Source organism: Ascaphus truei, chromosome 4 (genome assembly GCF_040206685.1).
Source record: "Ascaphus truei isolate aAscTru1 chromosome 4, aAscTru1.hap1, whole genome shotgun sequence".
In the NCBI taxonomy this organism is placed as follows: Eukaryota; Metazoa; Chordata; class Amphibia; order Anura; family Ascaphidae; genus Ascaphus; species Ascaphus truei.
This window is the reverse complement of record NC_134486.1, coordinates 329,945,346-329,958,721: the sequence shown is the minus strand read 5'-3', so window position 1 is coordinate 329,958,721 and position 13,376 is coordinate 329,945,346. Positions and strand designations below refer to the sequence as shown.

Genomic DNA, 13,376 nt, shown 5'->3' with positions numbered 1-13,376 from the left:
GGAACAAGCAAATGGTCCGCATCTCTGTGATGACAGTGCCGGTCAGAGCCTGTATCTCCTCCCACGGTGTCGGTGCTGGTGGGTGGAGCACCGTAACCACACTGGCCAGGCAAGGTCTGCACAGGAAATCCTCACAATGGATAAGCCGCTATATAGCACATCAACCCGGACAGCGTGCTTCAATACCGATCAATAAACAAAAATAGAAAAAGTAGCAAGTAGAGCACTGCAAAATGAAAAAGGGCTGGAGGCAAAAAAATGGATGAACTATTTATTGGGCATTTATGCCAAAAAGAAAGACACACATCTTTAAAAATACTCTGATACGTTTCCTGCCGTGGAGGCGCGTTATCAAAGACTCCACGGCGGGAAACGCGTCAGAGTATTTTTTAAGATGTGTGTCTTTCTTTTTGGCATAAATGCCCAATAAATAGTTCATCCATTTTTTTGCCTCCAGCCCTTTTTCATTTTGCAGTGCTCTACTTGCTACTTTTTCTGTTTTGTTTATTCATCGTATCCACCTTGAGTTTATCAAACATAACTGGAAAACTCTCTAAAATTGAAAACATACAACAAATGTTGTACCGCCTCGTAGGCTCATATCACCTTTAATGGGCAGATCAATGCATCACTCAAAGAACATAAAACATGAGTCACCCCATAGGTGTCTCCATAAGAGAGGCCCCAATATGCCTTCACTGCCACTGTGCACATGCTAGCATAGAAGGGGTTAACAGCATGAGGACAAGAGCCACCTGAAGTCTATCAGCCCCTCCCCCCTGCATGTCTGAATGGCTTCCTGTGTGCTGATATGCTGCTTTTCAATGTCTACAAAAGAATCTCTAGGACATAACACCTTAGTCGCCTCAAAGGTATAAGCCTTCAGTGGCTGCAGAAGGGCAGCCAAAGGTATCACCATTTGCGGCCGTTCACTGATGTTTGGTAATGTTACAGCTTCTCCATTGCATTCTGCAACTCACCAACCCTCTCAACCCCTGTACGCAATGTTTCAATTTACCCTGCCTATAGATTGTAAGCAACTAGAGGCAAGGCCTCTTCTAACACATTGAAGACCTATCCTAACAACATTTTAATCCTGTCCGTAAATGTTCCAAATGCCTATAATCATATCTCTGACTGTCCATGAAATGACTGTAAACTGAATGTATATCCTTTGTTCATTTAATGCAACCATCTATTACAGGCCTCCAGTCCTCGAGGGCCGCAAACAGGCCAGTTTTTCAGGATTTCCCTACTTCAGCACAGCTGGTTCAATTAGTGGCTCAGTCATACTGAGCCACTAATTGAGCCAGCTGTGCTGAATTAGGGATATCCTGAAAACCTGGCCTGTTTGTAGCCCTCGAGGACTGGAGTTGTGCAGGCCTGATCTATTATTATAAGTCTGGCTTTTCCTGTTTGTCTCTAGTGTAACAAAATAATTGATTTAATTGTATTTGTCCTCCAACTGACTTTAAAGTATTGTAATGCCCCCTTAAGTGGAGGCCTGCATTAACTTAAAAAATAAACGATGATGATCATCCAAAGCCCCGACATGCAGCCAGGTCCCCCAGTCCTTTTTATTCGTCTTTGACTGCTCTATACAAATCCTCACTTGAACCTGCTCCCACATCACCTGTCCCCACAACAATCTACCCGTACCGAACTTTGACCCAGCAACCAGCTCACATACTCGCAATGCTCCAAAAAAAAGGCAATTATGAATACTGCACTAAACAGTTTGGCTTCAAACTCTGAAACACAGCCCTCAGAAGAAACCTGCAACAAACCTTTCAGAGTCTCAGGCATGACTGCTATGACTATTTTCCACCTGCCCATCTCTTTTTCACCACAAAGTTCTTCACTACTGTATATCCTCCCACCTCTTCAACAGCAAAATAAATCAATCCTGACAAAAAACTTTTCAATCGAGCTAGCCAAAAAGCCCAACTCGGTAATCACACACTTCAAGCTGCCCCATCTCCACCACCATACCATATAATTCCCACCATGTTCTAACGCATGCCTGCCAGGTTCTTGGAGCCAAATCCGTGCCTCACCAAATCCATCCCTGGGCTAGGCCAAATTTCCACCGGGGACCCACGCAAGGTGTCCCCACCTAATCCACAGCTGGCGAAACTCTCCAAAAAATATCAAACTGTAAGCGAGAAAAGGCATTTGCTATAACATTAAACATCAGTGGACATGAAGCTGGAAAACTGATATTCAACTTCAAACATTTCAGTACCAAATATTGCAACAGACAGACAACTGGTGTAGATGATGCAGACAAACTTACCAATGCAGCCACTACACCCATATTGTCAGACTGAACATAAGCTGCTGATTAGTCAGACAAATCACTGCTACTACTACAGGAAACAGCTCCAGAAAACAAGATTCCTGACAATTTCTGATTTCCATCGAGCCTGCACATCACTACCACTAAATTAAAACCAATACTCATTAAATACTCTGTCACGATTTCCTATCATTGTAGGTACCCCAAATTCCAGCCACATTGCCAGATCATCTCTGATCTCGCTGTCACTCTAGTAAAGTGATGTGCTCTCACCACCCTCACTGGTGTTACTGCTCTTCACGCCAGTCTCTGCCATTGTCCTCCTTCCCCTCCACCCTTCTGGTTCCGAAAGTATCTGCTAGCTGAATGGTACCCGCCACATGCTGAAGCCTCGTGGCTAAACTTACAGCTTGCTCCGAACTTGCATGAGCTGTCACTGAACAGCCAGCAAATGCCTCGCTTTCCTCCCGCCGTGCCCAATGCACTGTGAACTGCTGGCCGCTGACACAAAGGGAGAAGGCCATTCTAGTGTCATTATTGACAACCACAGATCCATATCTTTATAATCCCACCTCGCTTTTTAATGCATTTACACACGCTGCAGAAACGCCTCATCATAACATCTTATGGGACTCTCTGTTAGTATCTAAATACTGAAACAGAGTCACGCACTTGTGAGGCTCTACACATCAAACACTCATACACCTCTAACCAGTTCCAAAATATATTGGGAATGGGATCCCTATTAACATCCTTACCATTGCCCTCTCCTGACTTATTTACTTTTGCAAGCACAGATGCTGTAGGTTTCCTTGAAGCTGCCATCATCGACCCCTTCCTATTTGCCCTTAGACTTATCCTCAGAATCCTGGTTGGAACTGATGCAATAGCATCTACTATATCCTAGAGCTGAGGCACTTCAGGGACACTCCCTGGCACCCTATCTTCTGCCTGTAGCTCCTCAGATCCCTGACCACGCCCGACACCATGCACCTGCTATGAAACAAATCCCTTCCATCCCCGTTTGCCACCTGCCTCTACTCCACCAATCACTTCATTACTCACTAACCCAAGACCCAACACCCAACACAGACCCACCTTCTGCCAAAAATGCTAAATTATTTAAGAACCCCTTAATTGAAGCAATCATACCCACAGAAGCTGCATTACTCTGTTACTGTAGTATTGCTTGCACTGCTGCTCCAGACAATGTTCTTTGATCCTGCGCTGAAGCATCTGAAGGGACTAGAACCCAGGCCCTCCTGCTGATGCAGGTTTGTTCCCTCCAATGGTTAAGGCCCTAAAGCGCCAAGTGGACTAGCGGCCATTGGTACGAACATGCCTCCTAAAGCACAAGAGCAGACAGAAGGTAAAAGCCCTGAGACCACGGTCTGCATGCTAGAAGTATTCCCCCCCGCCCCCTCATGCTGTGTCAAATGGGCAGGAGTACAGGCCAGGTCAAAAGCAAAGGGATTATGGGCCAACGGAGTAAATGTAGGGGCCAAATCAGAGGCTAAGGGGCTAGTAGCCAAGTGGAAAGAGGAAGGGGCAGCAAAAGGAGGCAAGTGCAAACGAGTGCAAGAGTAGGAGCCCATATGGGGCAAAGCGGTTATTTGCAAGAGAAGGAACACTAGGAGCCATAACCGTGCAAAGGGGTTATGGGCAAAGAGGAGACACCCCCTGGGGATCCAGAACTCTGCTTTCCAACCTCACTGCTACCCCCTGGGTTAATAAAGGCCTGCACCCCCCTCAGTAATTACCTACCCTTGGTGGCCTGGTTTCATGATGCCACCTCCTGTGGCATGGACCTCTCTGGAGACATGGAGTGTCGTCTCTCCCTCACAGCCCCAGGAGCACCAGAGCTGCCTGCTGCCTGCATGATCCTCCCAGTTCTGCTCCCTGGGTCAAAATGTGAAAGCTTTCACCATAATGAAAAGAAGACATTTTCAGCACAGAAGGTATAACATCTGAAATCTAAGACTACAGATTACTGCAGCTAGGGATGAGCAAATATTCTTAGTTTGCCTTTATGGAATATTGTACTTTTGTGTAAGGGCTGTTTCCACTTTCTGCAACTTTTGTAACTGCAGCCTACAATAGCAGAACAGCTAGATTGAGAAAATATCCATGTCGATCTCTCAACTACGTTTGTGACATACAGTACTGGCAGAAATCAGTGATTTTTTTCCTGCCACTTGTCCCTTGTGAATTTGTTTAAAAAATACCCTGTCTTTTTACTCATAGTTATCTCGGTCATTTTGTTCAGTGAAGAGATTCATGATTGAGTTTATCTGTTGCTGTATACAGTGTCACCTCTGTGTAAAGAAACATCAGTGGATAACTGATAACGCAGCAAAGCAAGATCTCAGTGTGGCATGCTGCATAATGCTATGGTGTGCTTTTCAGTTTAATGGCATGCACAAGTAACTGATAACGCCAGGGGCATCACTGAACACATGTAATTTATCTCAGAGTTGTCCCTTTCCTGTCACTGAGCTGATTTCTCTAGAGCTCGAGAACTGCAGTTTGCATCTAACAAAGGGTGGTTGCTCTGACTGCAGGTACTTACTTTTGATGCTCTGTGTGAGTATAATAGCTTTTCTGAAATAATACAGTTGAGTTCTTACTTCTAAATGTAAGAAAATGTGACAAAGCTAAAGGGCTACCTTTGGTACTGGATAATGAAATGTATATTTTATTAAAATATTTCTGCCACCTTTCTTGTACAAGTTCTAAATCATTTTGAAAGCACTGCCACGCTAGCAGCTAAAATATAACGGGAGCTTTACATAAAGTTGAAAAACAGCTGTAACGCTCCCTGCCCGGCTTCCTAGGAAGGTTACATTGGGGGGGGGTGTTTATATGGCTACTTCGCATGATTTACCTGGACTCAGTGTGCTGTCATTCAGGCGGTTGGGCGATGAGGTAGGAAGGTTGTGAAATAATGGGCGCCAGGACCTTTTGTAGGATGGCCGGCATTTATTCGTGTTCCCAACTCAGGGATCGCTCAGACATATCTTGACACGTTGTAAAGCGTTTTCTACAAAGATTTACACAAATACTTATCTTGCATCTGTGCCCACTCTTAACACTTAGGGGCTTATTCTGTAAGGTGTGATAAGCACAGATGACGTGCTACCGCATGAAAAGCCCTATTGACTTTAATCAGTCTTTTCCTGCAACCGCATGTCATCTGTTCTTATCACACCTTACAGAATAAGGACCTTATACAGTATGTAGGTATTCTGACTAAATTGATTAGGTGATTGTGGGACCCGGCCCCCCATGTCTCTTCAGAACCCTGTGGATAGTGATCCAACTATTCGAGACCACCATGGGAAATCCTGATAGGTCTCATGGAGCTTGACCCAGTACATTGCTGTCGGTATTTGGGAACTGCCACGTCCACACAGACTGACGAGGAGCTAATCAGCAGGTATCTGGGGCCCTCTTTTCTTGAGACGCTCTATGGCATTCCGTATTCCTTTTACTGAAACTGTACATGACTCTTTTGCCGTCTTTAGGGGCTCCTTACTTAATGGACATTGGCTCTATCTGCAACATAACAAACAGGGTGCCTGGTCCATGCTATCACCTTATTAACATATCCATCTACATTTCCCTAGCCTCCACTCCACTGGACCTCCGTGAACATGACCTTCCAAAACAGTCCCTCCTCCTTAAATATCCCTGCATGATGTATGGATCCCCATAGCAACCAGGGTGGGGCCCAGCATATACCAGTATTGTTAGTAACCTTAAGGAGGGGGTGAAGGAACTTGCCCTGCCAATTGGAAAAGAGCTGGAGGCCTTGTGACTGTATACACACACTGCACCATGCAGACTCCCCGGGAAGCTTTGGCACTGTTATCTCCAATCTGATGAACGTACAGGCCCGGGAAAACGAAGGAAATTAAACGAAACACAAGCAGGGTTTCAAATTCCTTTGTCTCAGTTTATTAAGCATAGGGTGAAGATTTTTATACAGAAAAAAAAGAAAGGTTTGGTTAGAGGCGTACCGTAGGTGTAACCTGGGTGTGGCTTAGATTAGAGGCGTGATTTATGGGCAGGACATATTAGTGGAATGATTTTGGGGCGTAATTCTCCCTATACAGGCACTGTCTAAATACATATCCTATTCATTGTCTGTTATCAAAAAACCTTGAATTTCTTCTAGCAATTATGTTAGATGGTTTTGCCTCTCTCAGAGAACCAGTCTTATTGTTTACTGACTAAAACAGCAGGAAACTGACAACACAAAAAGTATCTTAGCATAAAAAGTATTTTAGCAAAATCCTGAGCAAAGAGGAAATGTTATTTGGCAGAAGCTGAATACATTAGAAATGATATTTCAGCAAAAGCTGACTACATAATCTTAACAGGTGATTACAGACAAAATGGATGGTTTAACACAAATGCAGTTTCTGGCCTTACCTACTTTCCCTAACAAGGGGTTAAGCTCTCTCCTAACTAAACCCAATGTTGCCCCCAACATTGCATAGGTATATATTGGCATTGATAAATCTACACATACAATATATGCACTTAGTTATTAACAATTTGTATTAACAAAATATTGTCATACATAATATATTTAACTTTGAGCACTTATAGTAACCTTATCCAGGTAGCTGCCCTATACACACACTGAGCATATAGCAGGTACTTATTTCTTTTATTATCACATCCCAAATTCTGATGGAAATGCAGACATAATAGTAAAAGTAGAACATAGCATGTCTCTGGTCCTGGAGGGGGTAGCACAAGGCTCATGAAACTATAAAGCAGCATAATCATGACTGTAATAACATAGGACCCAGGTGGGTCAAACATTCACTAGAACATGAATGAACAATAACACACGTTACCAATAATGAGCTGGATCGGGCTTTCTAACAATTCCACCCATACCATCGGGTACCTCTATATAGTAAACCCGTTCAGCCATTGTTTTGTCTATATACTCCACCTGGTCTTTGTAAATGCTCCGACCAATGTGCCATATGTTCATTAATTTATCTGCCCTATCTGGGTCTGCAGTGAGTCGGATATGACTGTAATGAGCTAGCTGGGCCTTCATCCGCACATTGCAAACAGTAATCTCTATACTTATCTATTATGCTCATAGTATTCTCGGGACTTAGGGGTATTCGTAACCCCAGGTCTTCTTAACCCGATCCCGGATCATTTGATTAGCCCGACTCAACTGTGTTAGCTTATGACCCATTGGAGCTCCAGGTAGCAGCCATACTAAGGACCCCTCTTCAAGAATCTCAGCCATGACCATATTCCACTGTACATCATGACTGAAATATAAACGATCATCAAGCGCTTCAGTGTGCCATACATAGGCCTCGTTTTCCTCTTCACAGTTCATAGGGCCGCCGGTGCACCATAGTTCGATCTTACCTTGTCGGCCAGGCACCATACGTGTAATAACTTCAGGGCACCAACCGACAGCAAATCCATGCTGTCGTAGTACTTCCTTGGCGAGTATTATTGCAGACTTGAGGTGTGGGCGTGCGAGTAGGGCAAAAGGAGGGTGAGGACACTCCATTGTTGGAATCATTGGAGGCCACACAACCTCCTGTAGCAATGGAGAAAATCGCATCAGCTGGATCCACTAGGTCCACCACTTGCAGAACCTCAGGTGTATCCACGGTCAACTCCTGGACAATGTCACCCTCTGACGGTCTCACCAGAAGGGTCTCTAGAGGCATCTTAGCAACTGTAGGGATAGGTATGGTATTGCTTCTCACTTCAGGGGTGGAACTCACAGTTCAGGGTCATGGATTCATGGTTCATGAGTCATGGATCCGCCGACCTAGGTCAACTGATATAAGGGGGCGCTTTGGATTCCACAGTAATCTCAGGGATGGATCAGTCGGTCTCGCTTGGGTCCCTACTCCCTTGGACAGAATTTATCAGCAACTATATTGTTCGATTTATATGGTACCTAATATACCATTTCACCTAATCTACTGTGAAATAGTCCAGCACTCACGATCACAATAGTGAGCAATAGGGTCACTCCTTGTTCCATGTGCTTTCTTCTCTCTGTAATACTCAGTAATAGTCAGTCTCTCCCCTAACAAATCGGCAGGACCAGGGCCTGGCTTGCATTAACTGTATCCCCAGACAGTCGCAGAAAAGTCTTGAGAGGATGGCGTGGCCGCATACTTTGTGCCACTAGGCAATAGGCTCGACACATCGTTGCTGCTATACACTCTGTTTAGGAATCTCTGTCCCCCTTAACTTGGCAGGAATGCTGTCTCTATTAACTGGGTGGGAACACTGTCCCTCTTAACATGTGCAAAATGTTTATGGTAGCAAGGGGTTTGACTCACCACCATCCCCATAGCAACCAGGGTGGGGCCCAGCATATACCAGTATTATAGTAACCCTTTAGGAGGGGGGTTACACAGTATTTACTTTTAAACAGATGCAAACATGTTGAAAGTAATTTATTTAATTTATAAATCCAAATTATGTAATTTATGCTTCATAGATGTCACAGGGGTTATAAGGTTTCTTCCAGCTTTGGTAGGTATATAATGGCATAGTACTGCTTTGTAAATACCGACTTATATGTATTATGTACAGCAGGACCATAAAACTCAGAATAACTTGGAGGTCAATTGCAAGGCTTGGGTCTCTCTCTCTCTCTCTCCCCCATTACTCCTTGCCCTCTCTCTCTCTCTCTCTCCCATCACTCCTTGCCCTCTCTCTCTCTCCCCCATTACACCTTGCCCTCTCTCTCTCTCCCCCATTACTCCTTGCCCTCTCTCTCTCTCTCTCCCGCATTACTCCTTGCCCTCTCTCTCTCATTCTTGCTCCCTCCCCATACACACAAACCCCCCTGCCCCATAATACACACACACACAATGCCCCTGCCTCACAATATACACACATTTGCCCCCCACAAGAGCTCTGCACCTTCCCCACACCTTACCTTGGGGGATATTCTAGTGCTACATGGCCTACTTCCAGTGGTTGAGCCCCAGGTAGAACACATATAATACAGTATAATGGGATATACCGGTATTAAGATTTGCTTCTTACAATATCAGTTTTGAGGGGGAAGTCAACCAGATCTTCATGATGTGGAAGTAACGGAATTAACATTTAACACACACTGTCATGTACTTCACACCTGTGAGCATGTGACTTGTAATGGGGCAATGGGTAATACACACAGCTATCTAGTTGATCCAATGTTCATCTCACAAATTCCCTCAAATGAAACATATCTCCCCTCAATCCATCCCAATGTACTATTCGTCATGAACAGCGCAAACTTGTGAGCATGTGATTTATATATGCAACCAGTGTTAATACACACAGCCAACTAGCGGCCTCACCATTCTCCTTCGCAAGGTACTTCATATAAGTTGATATTTACCCTTACTCTGTCACAATATCTATCTTTAATCGGCTGTCCACACCACCACTAAAGAAATATCAAATATATATTAGTTTGCAGATTCTCTGGTCCCTGTTTATTAAGAAAACGATGCTCTTAACACATTACTCTAAATTATTACTGTAAATTGCGCTCTACAAAGCGTGCAACAGTTCAAATCAGAGCCCAAAATATTACTTATTCAAATTTAGCTTTAATATACAAAAAGTACAGTCCTTAGGTTACAGAAAAATAATTATTACAAGAACATACAAAATAACAATGCAGACAGTTTCTTCAAATAAAAAGGATAAACAACAAATTCCTATATGTTATCACAGAACATGTAACAAGTTCTTCCCAGAGAGGTCACTGGAGAATGAAAGATGAGGATTCGCGTGTCCGATCCAAAAAAACACAGCTCTGTTGAATTTTAAGTCATAATTCAAATGCATGACTTATATACTAAAACCCATTAATTGAGAACAACATATGTCCCCCTATTGGGTGTTTTTATTAACCCACCCTTTTTCATCAATCAGCCCAACAACAGTTTTACGACTGAATAGAAAACTCTGTCTTTTGACATTTAAACTTTGCGTTAATATATAAAAGTGTTTATAACTTTGTTTCCATGATACTTGGACAAATGTGATCGCCACTGTTGCATCTGTGTACTTAATATCTACGACTGCGCATTAAATATGACCACCTAACATCTATTTTTTTAGGAGAAAGAGATATCAGAGATTAGACATAGAAAACTTTTGTTTTTGGTATCATTTGATTTGTGTAATGGTAACAGTTACAAATATCTATTTGTTATTCTTGCAAAGTGTGGTCAGGCCCAGAATATTCATATTTAGCAAACTACCTACTTGTGGACCTGTTGTGCTAGACACCCCCCTGATACTCTGCAGAATCCTCCAAAGAATGGCTTTCAAGGTACATTTAAAGAGTCCTGTTTATTCTAGTGTTAGTGAAGCCATATTTCAATCCCCCCACTTGCAAAAGGCTGAAATCAACGTGGTTCATCTCAGGAGACCACCTGCTCCTGCACACTATTAATAAAAATTACATTAAAGCAGATTCATTACTATAGCATATAGCCGCTACGGTAACAAATTAGTTAAATTTTTTCTTTTGGTTTTAATACTAGTGTATTGTAGCAGGGGGTCTCCGGAGCAGAACCTCATGATTTGAGGTCCGGAGACTCCCTGCTTCCCGAGATACATGCCCCATTACGGGTTGCCGGTATCTCCTATGCATTTAAATGTCCCGCGTTACGTGACCGTGGGAATAAAATGCATAGGAAATACCAGCACCCCATATCTCGGGAAGCAGGGGTCCCGGGACCTCAAATCAACGAGGTTCTACTCTGGAGACCCCTTGCTACAATACACTAGTATTACATTTTATATTAAACATGTTTGATCTCTGGTGAGATTTGCCCAGGGAGACGGCTCTCTCTGCAGCAGAAAGAAATCACTGAGTGAGCCCTTTTCAGAGAGGCGATAATCATGTCGCTGGCTACTCACCAGTTTTGCTAATGTTGCTATCACAGGTAATATACGCTTTCTGTATACTGTTATAGCAACGCTGTCAAAATTGGCGATTTGAACAACCCGGCGATTATTTTTTCCAGCGCTTTGTGCTTAGGCCCCATTGTCGGGTGCAATAACACTGATTTTATCACTGCTTTGTGAATCGGCCTCATAATATGTAAAATAAGTCAGAGCTCAATGCTGAAGCCTGCAAAATATTGTTCAGTGCAAATATGAACCAGAGAAAGAAATAATTGTGTCGGTGCGCTTACTTAGTGCATAGTGTCCATATATGTGAAAAAAACTTAAATAAAACTGTAATAATGTGACTTGAAAATATTAGAGTGAACTGTGATCAATTAGTGAATATGTATGGTGACTTTTAAGTCTACAATAAAATCCTTTACATCACCCAGTGTATAGTGCTAATTGCAAGAACGGGTAAACAGAGTTTAACTAACGCAGGGCTCTAGAAGAAAACTAGTAGCTGCAGTTGCAAGCAGATAATAAAACACGGTCACTTCAAATGAATAAATGGTATATAGAATATAGTAGTCTCTCCCAACAACTGGCTCACATGAAGGCACTAGATAAAGTTGAGATAGAGAGATTCACGTATCTTGAAGTGTGTTGCTCCGTGTGCGAAAATCCTCCATGCAGTATGCTGTATGATGAACCGCCAACCCCTCTGGCAGCGCGGCGTCACGAGGGGCGGTTACCCGACCGGGGGTGATGACGTACGTGATCTCTGCAGTTCCTGCAGCCCGGCGTGCTACCACAGTAGCAGTAGATAGAAACTCCTCCTTCAGAAGGCAAAGAGGTGATGCACAGCCGCCACAATGAAGACGCAGGAGGAGGCTAAACTAGTGACTGAATAAACTTTATTGGACGAGTGTAGTGCTGATGGATCTTCTTCTGACGCGTTTCAGACCATGAGGCCTTTGTCAAAGGAAACGCGTCAGAAGAAGATCTTAATGAGAGTTAATGACTCCTTCCCATCCGTGGTTGGTGTACCCAGGAAAATAATGGAAAATACTAATTGCGCAGTATATCTCAAATTGTATTAAAAATTGAGCAATAAAAACATATGGTTGTGCACTCACATTTGGTACATAATAGCAATTCTTGGTACGAAATCCCGACTTTCCTCTATGCGTATTAACCGGTACACACGCTATGAAGCTCACTTCCGCGTATTGGCTCTCGTCTACGTCACCTCCAGCTGAGTGAAGTTGAAGGCGGAAGAGCTGTGTAGAGAGATCTCCGACTGCTAGGACTTCGCGTCACGAATCAGCCCCGAATGAACACTGATTCAACTCGTTTCGTCGATACGACTTCTTCAGGACGGTAATTACTCTACCCCTCATGTGAATATTTATTGGCATGATGGTACTGATTAACTTAATTGAAGTTATCACCTGGATTTAATTATAATATATTCATATAATAAAAATGAATTACACTCACTACTCATTCCATAGTAGTGGTCCAAATACAATACAATATAGTCGGGATTCCGTACCACGAATTGCTATTATGTACCAAATGTGAGTGCACATCCATATGTTTTTATTGTTCTATTTTTAATACAATTTGAGATATCCAAGAAGAAAAGACTGTCTTGCGCTTCAGCTATACAGCATGTGCACCGCACGGTGTCAGTAACTTCATGTGGGCAGGGTGTGAGGAAGCTAAGTGCGACCCTAGAGTGACCGGAGTGAGTGGAGAGGCAATAAAGTGAAAAACTCTTACCTTTATCTCCACTCCGGTCTGGGTCCTGCTAACCTCTGTCCTCCTGCGCCCGCGTGCTGCCTTCTGTAGGTAGACGAGAGCCAATACGCGGAAGTGAGCTTCATAGCGTGTGTACCGGTTAATACGCATAGAGGAAAGTCGGGATTTCGTACCAAGAATTGCTATTATGTACCAAATGTGAGTGCACAACCATATGTTTTTATTGCTCAATTTTTAATACAATTTGAGACATACTGCGCAATTAGTATTTTCCATTATTTTCCTGAGTACACTAACCACGGATGGGAAGGAGTCATTAACAAGGGGGTTTTCACATGCGGAGTTCCTGATCCATTGCTCTATTCAGAGAGAGAAGTATCTCTGAACTGCTTTATTGAAA

At 43.3% G+C, this 13,376-nt stretch overlaps 1 protein-coding gene across 3 annotated transcripts in view; it reads left to right on the top strand.

Annotated features, from left to right (window-relative positions):
* Nucleotides 1-13,376, top strand: part of COL19A1 (collagen type XIX alpha 1 chain) — a 622,544-nt gene that overhangs the window by 374,852 nt on the left and 234,316 nt on the right. The window lies entirely within an intron of this gene.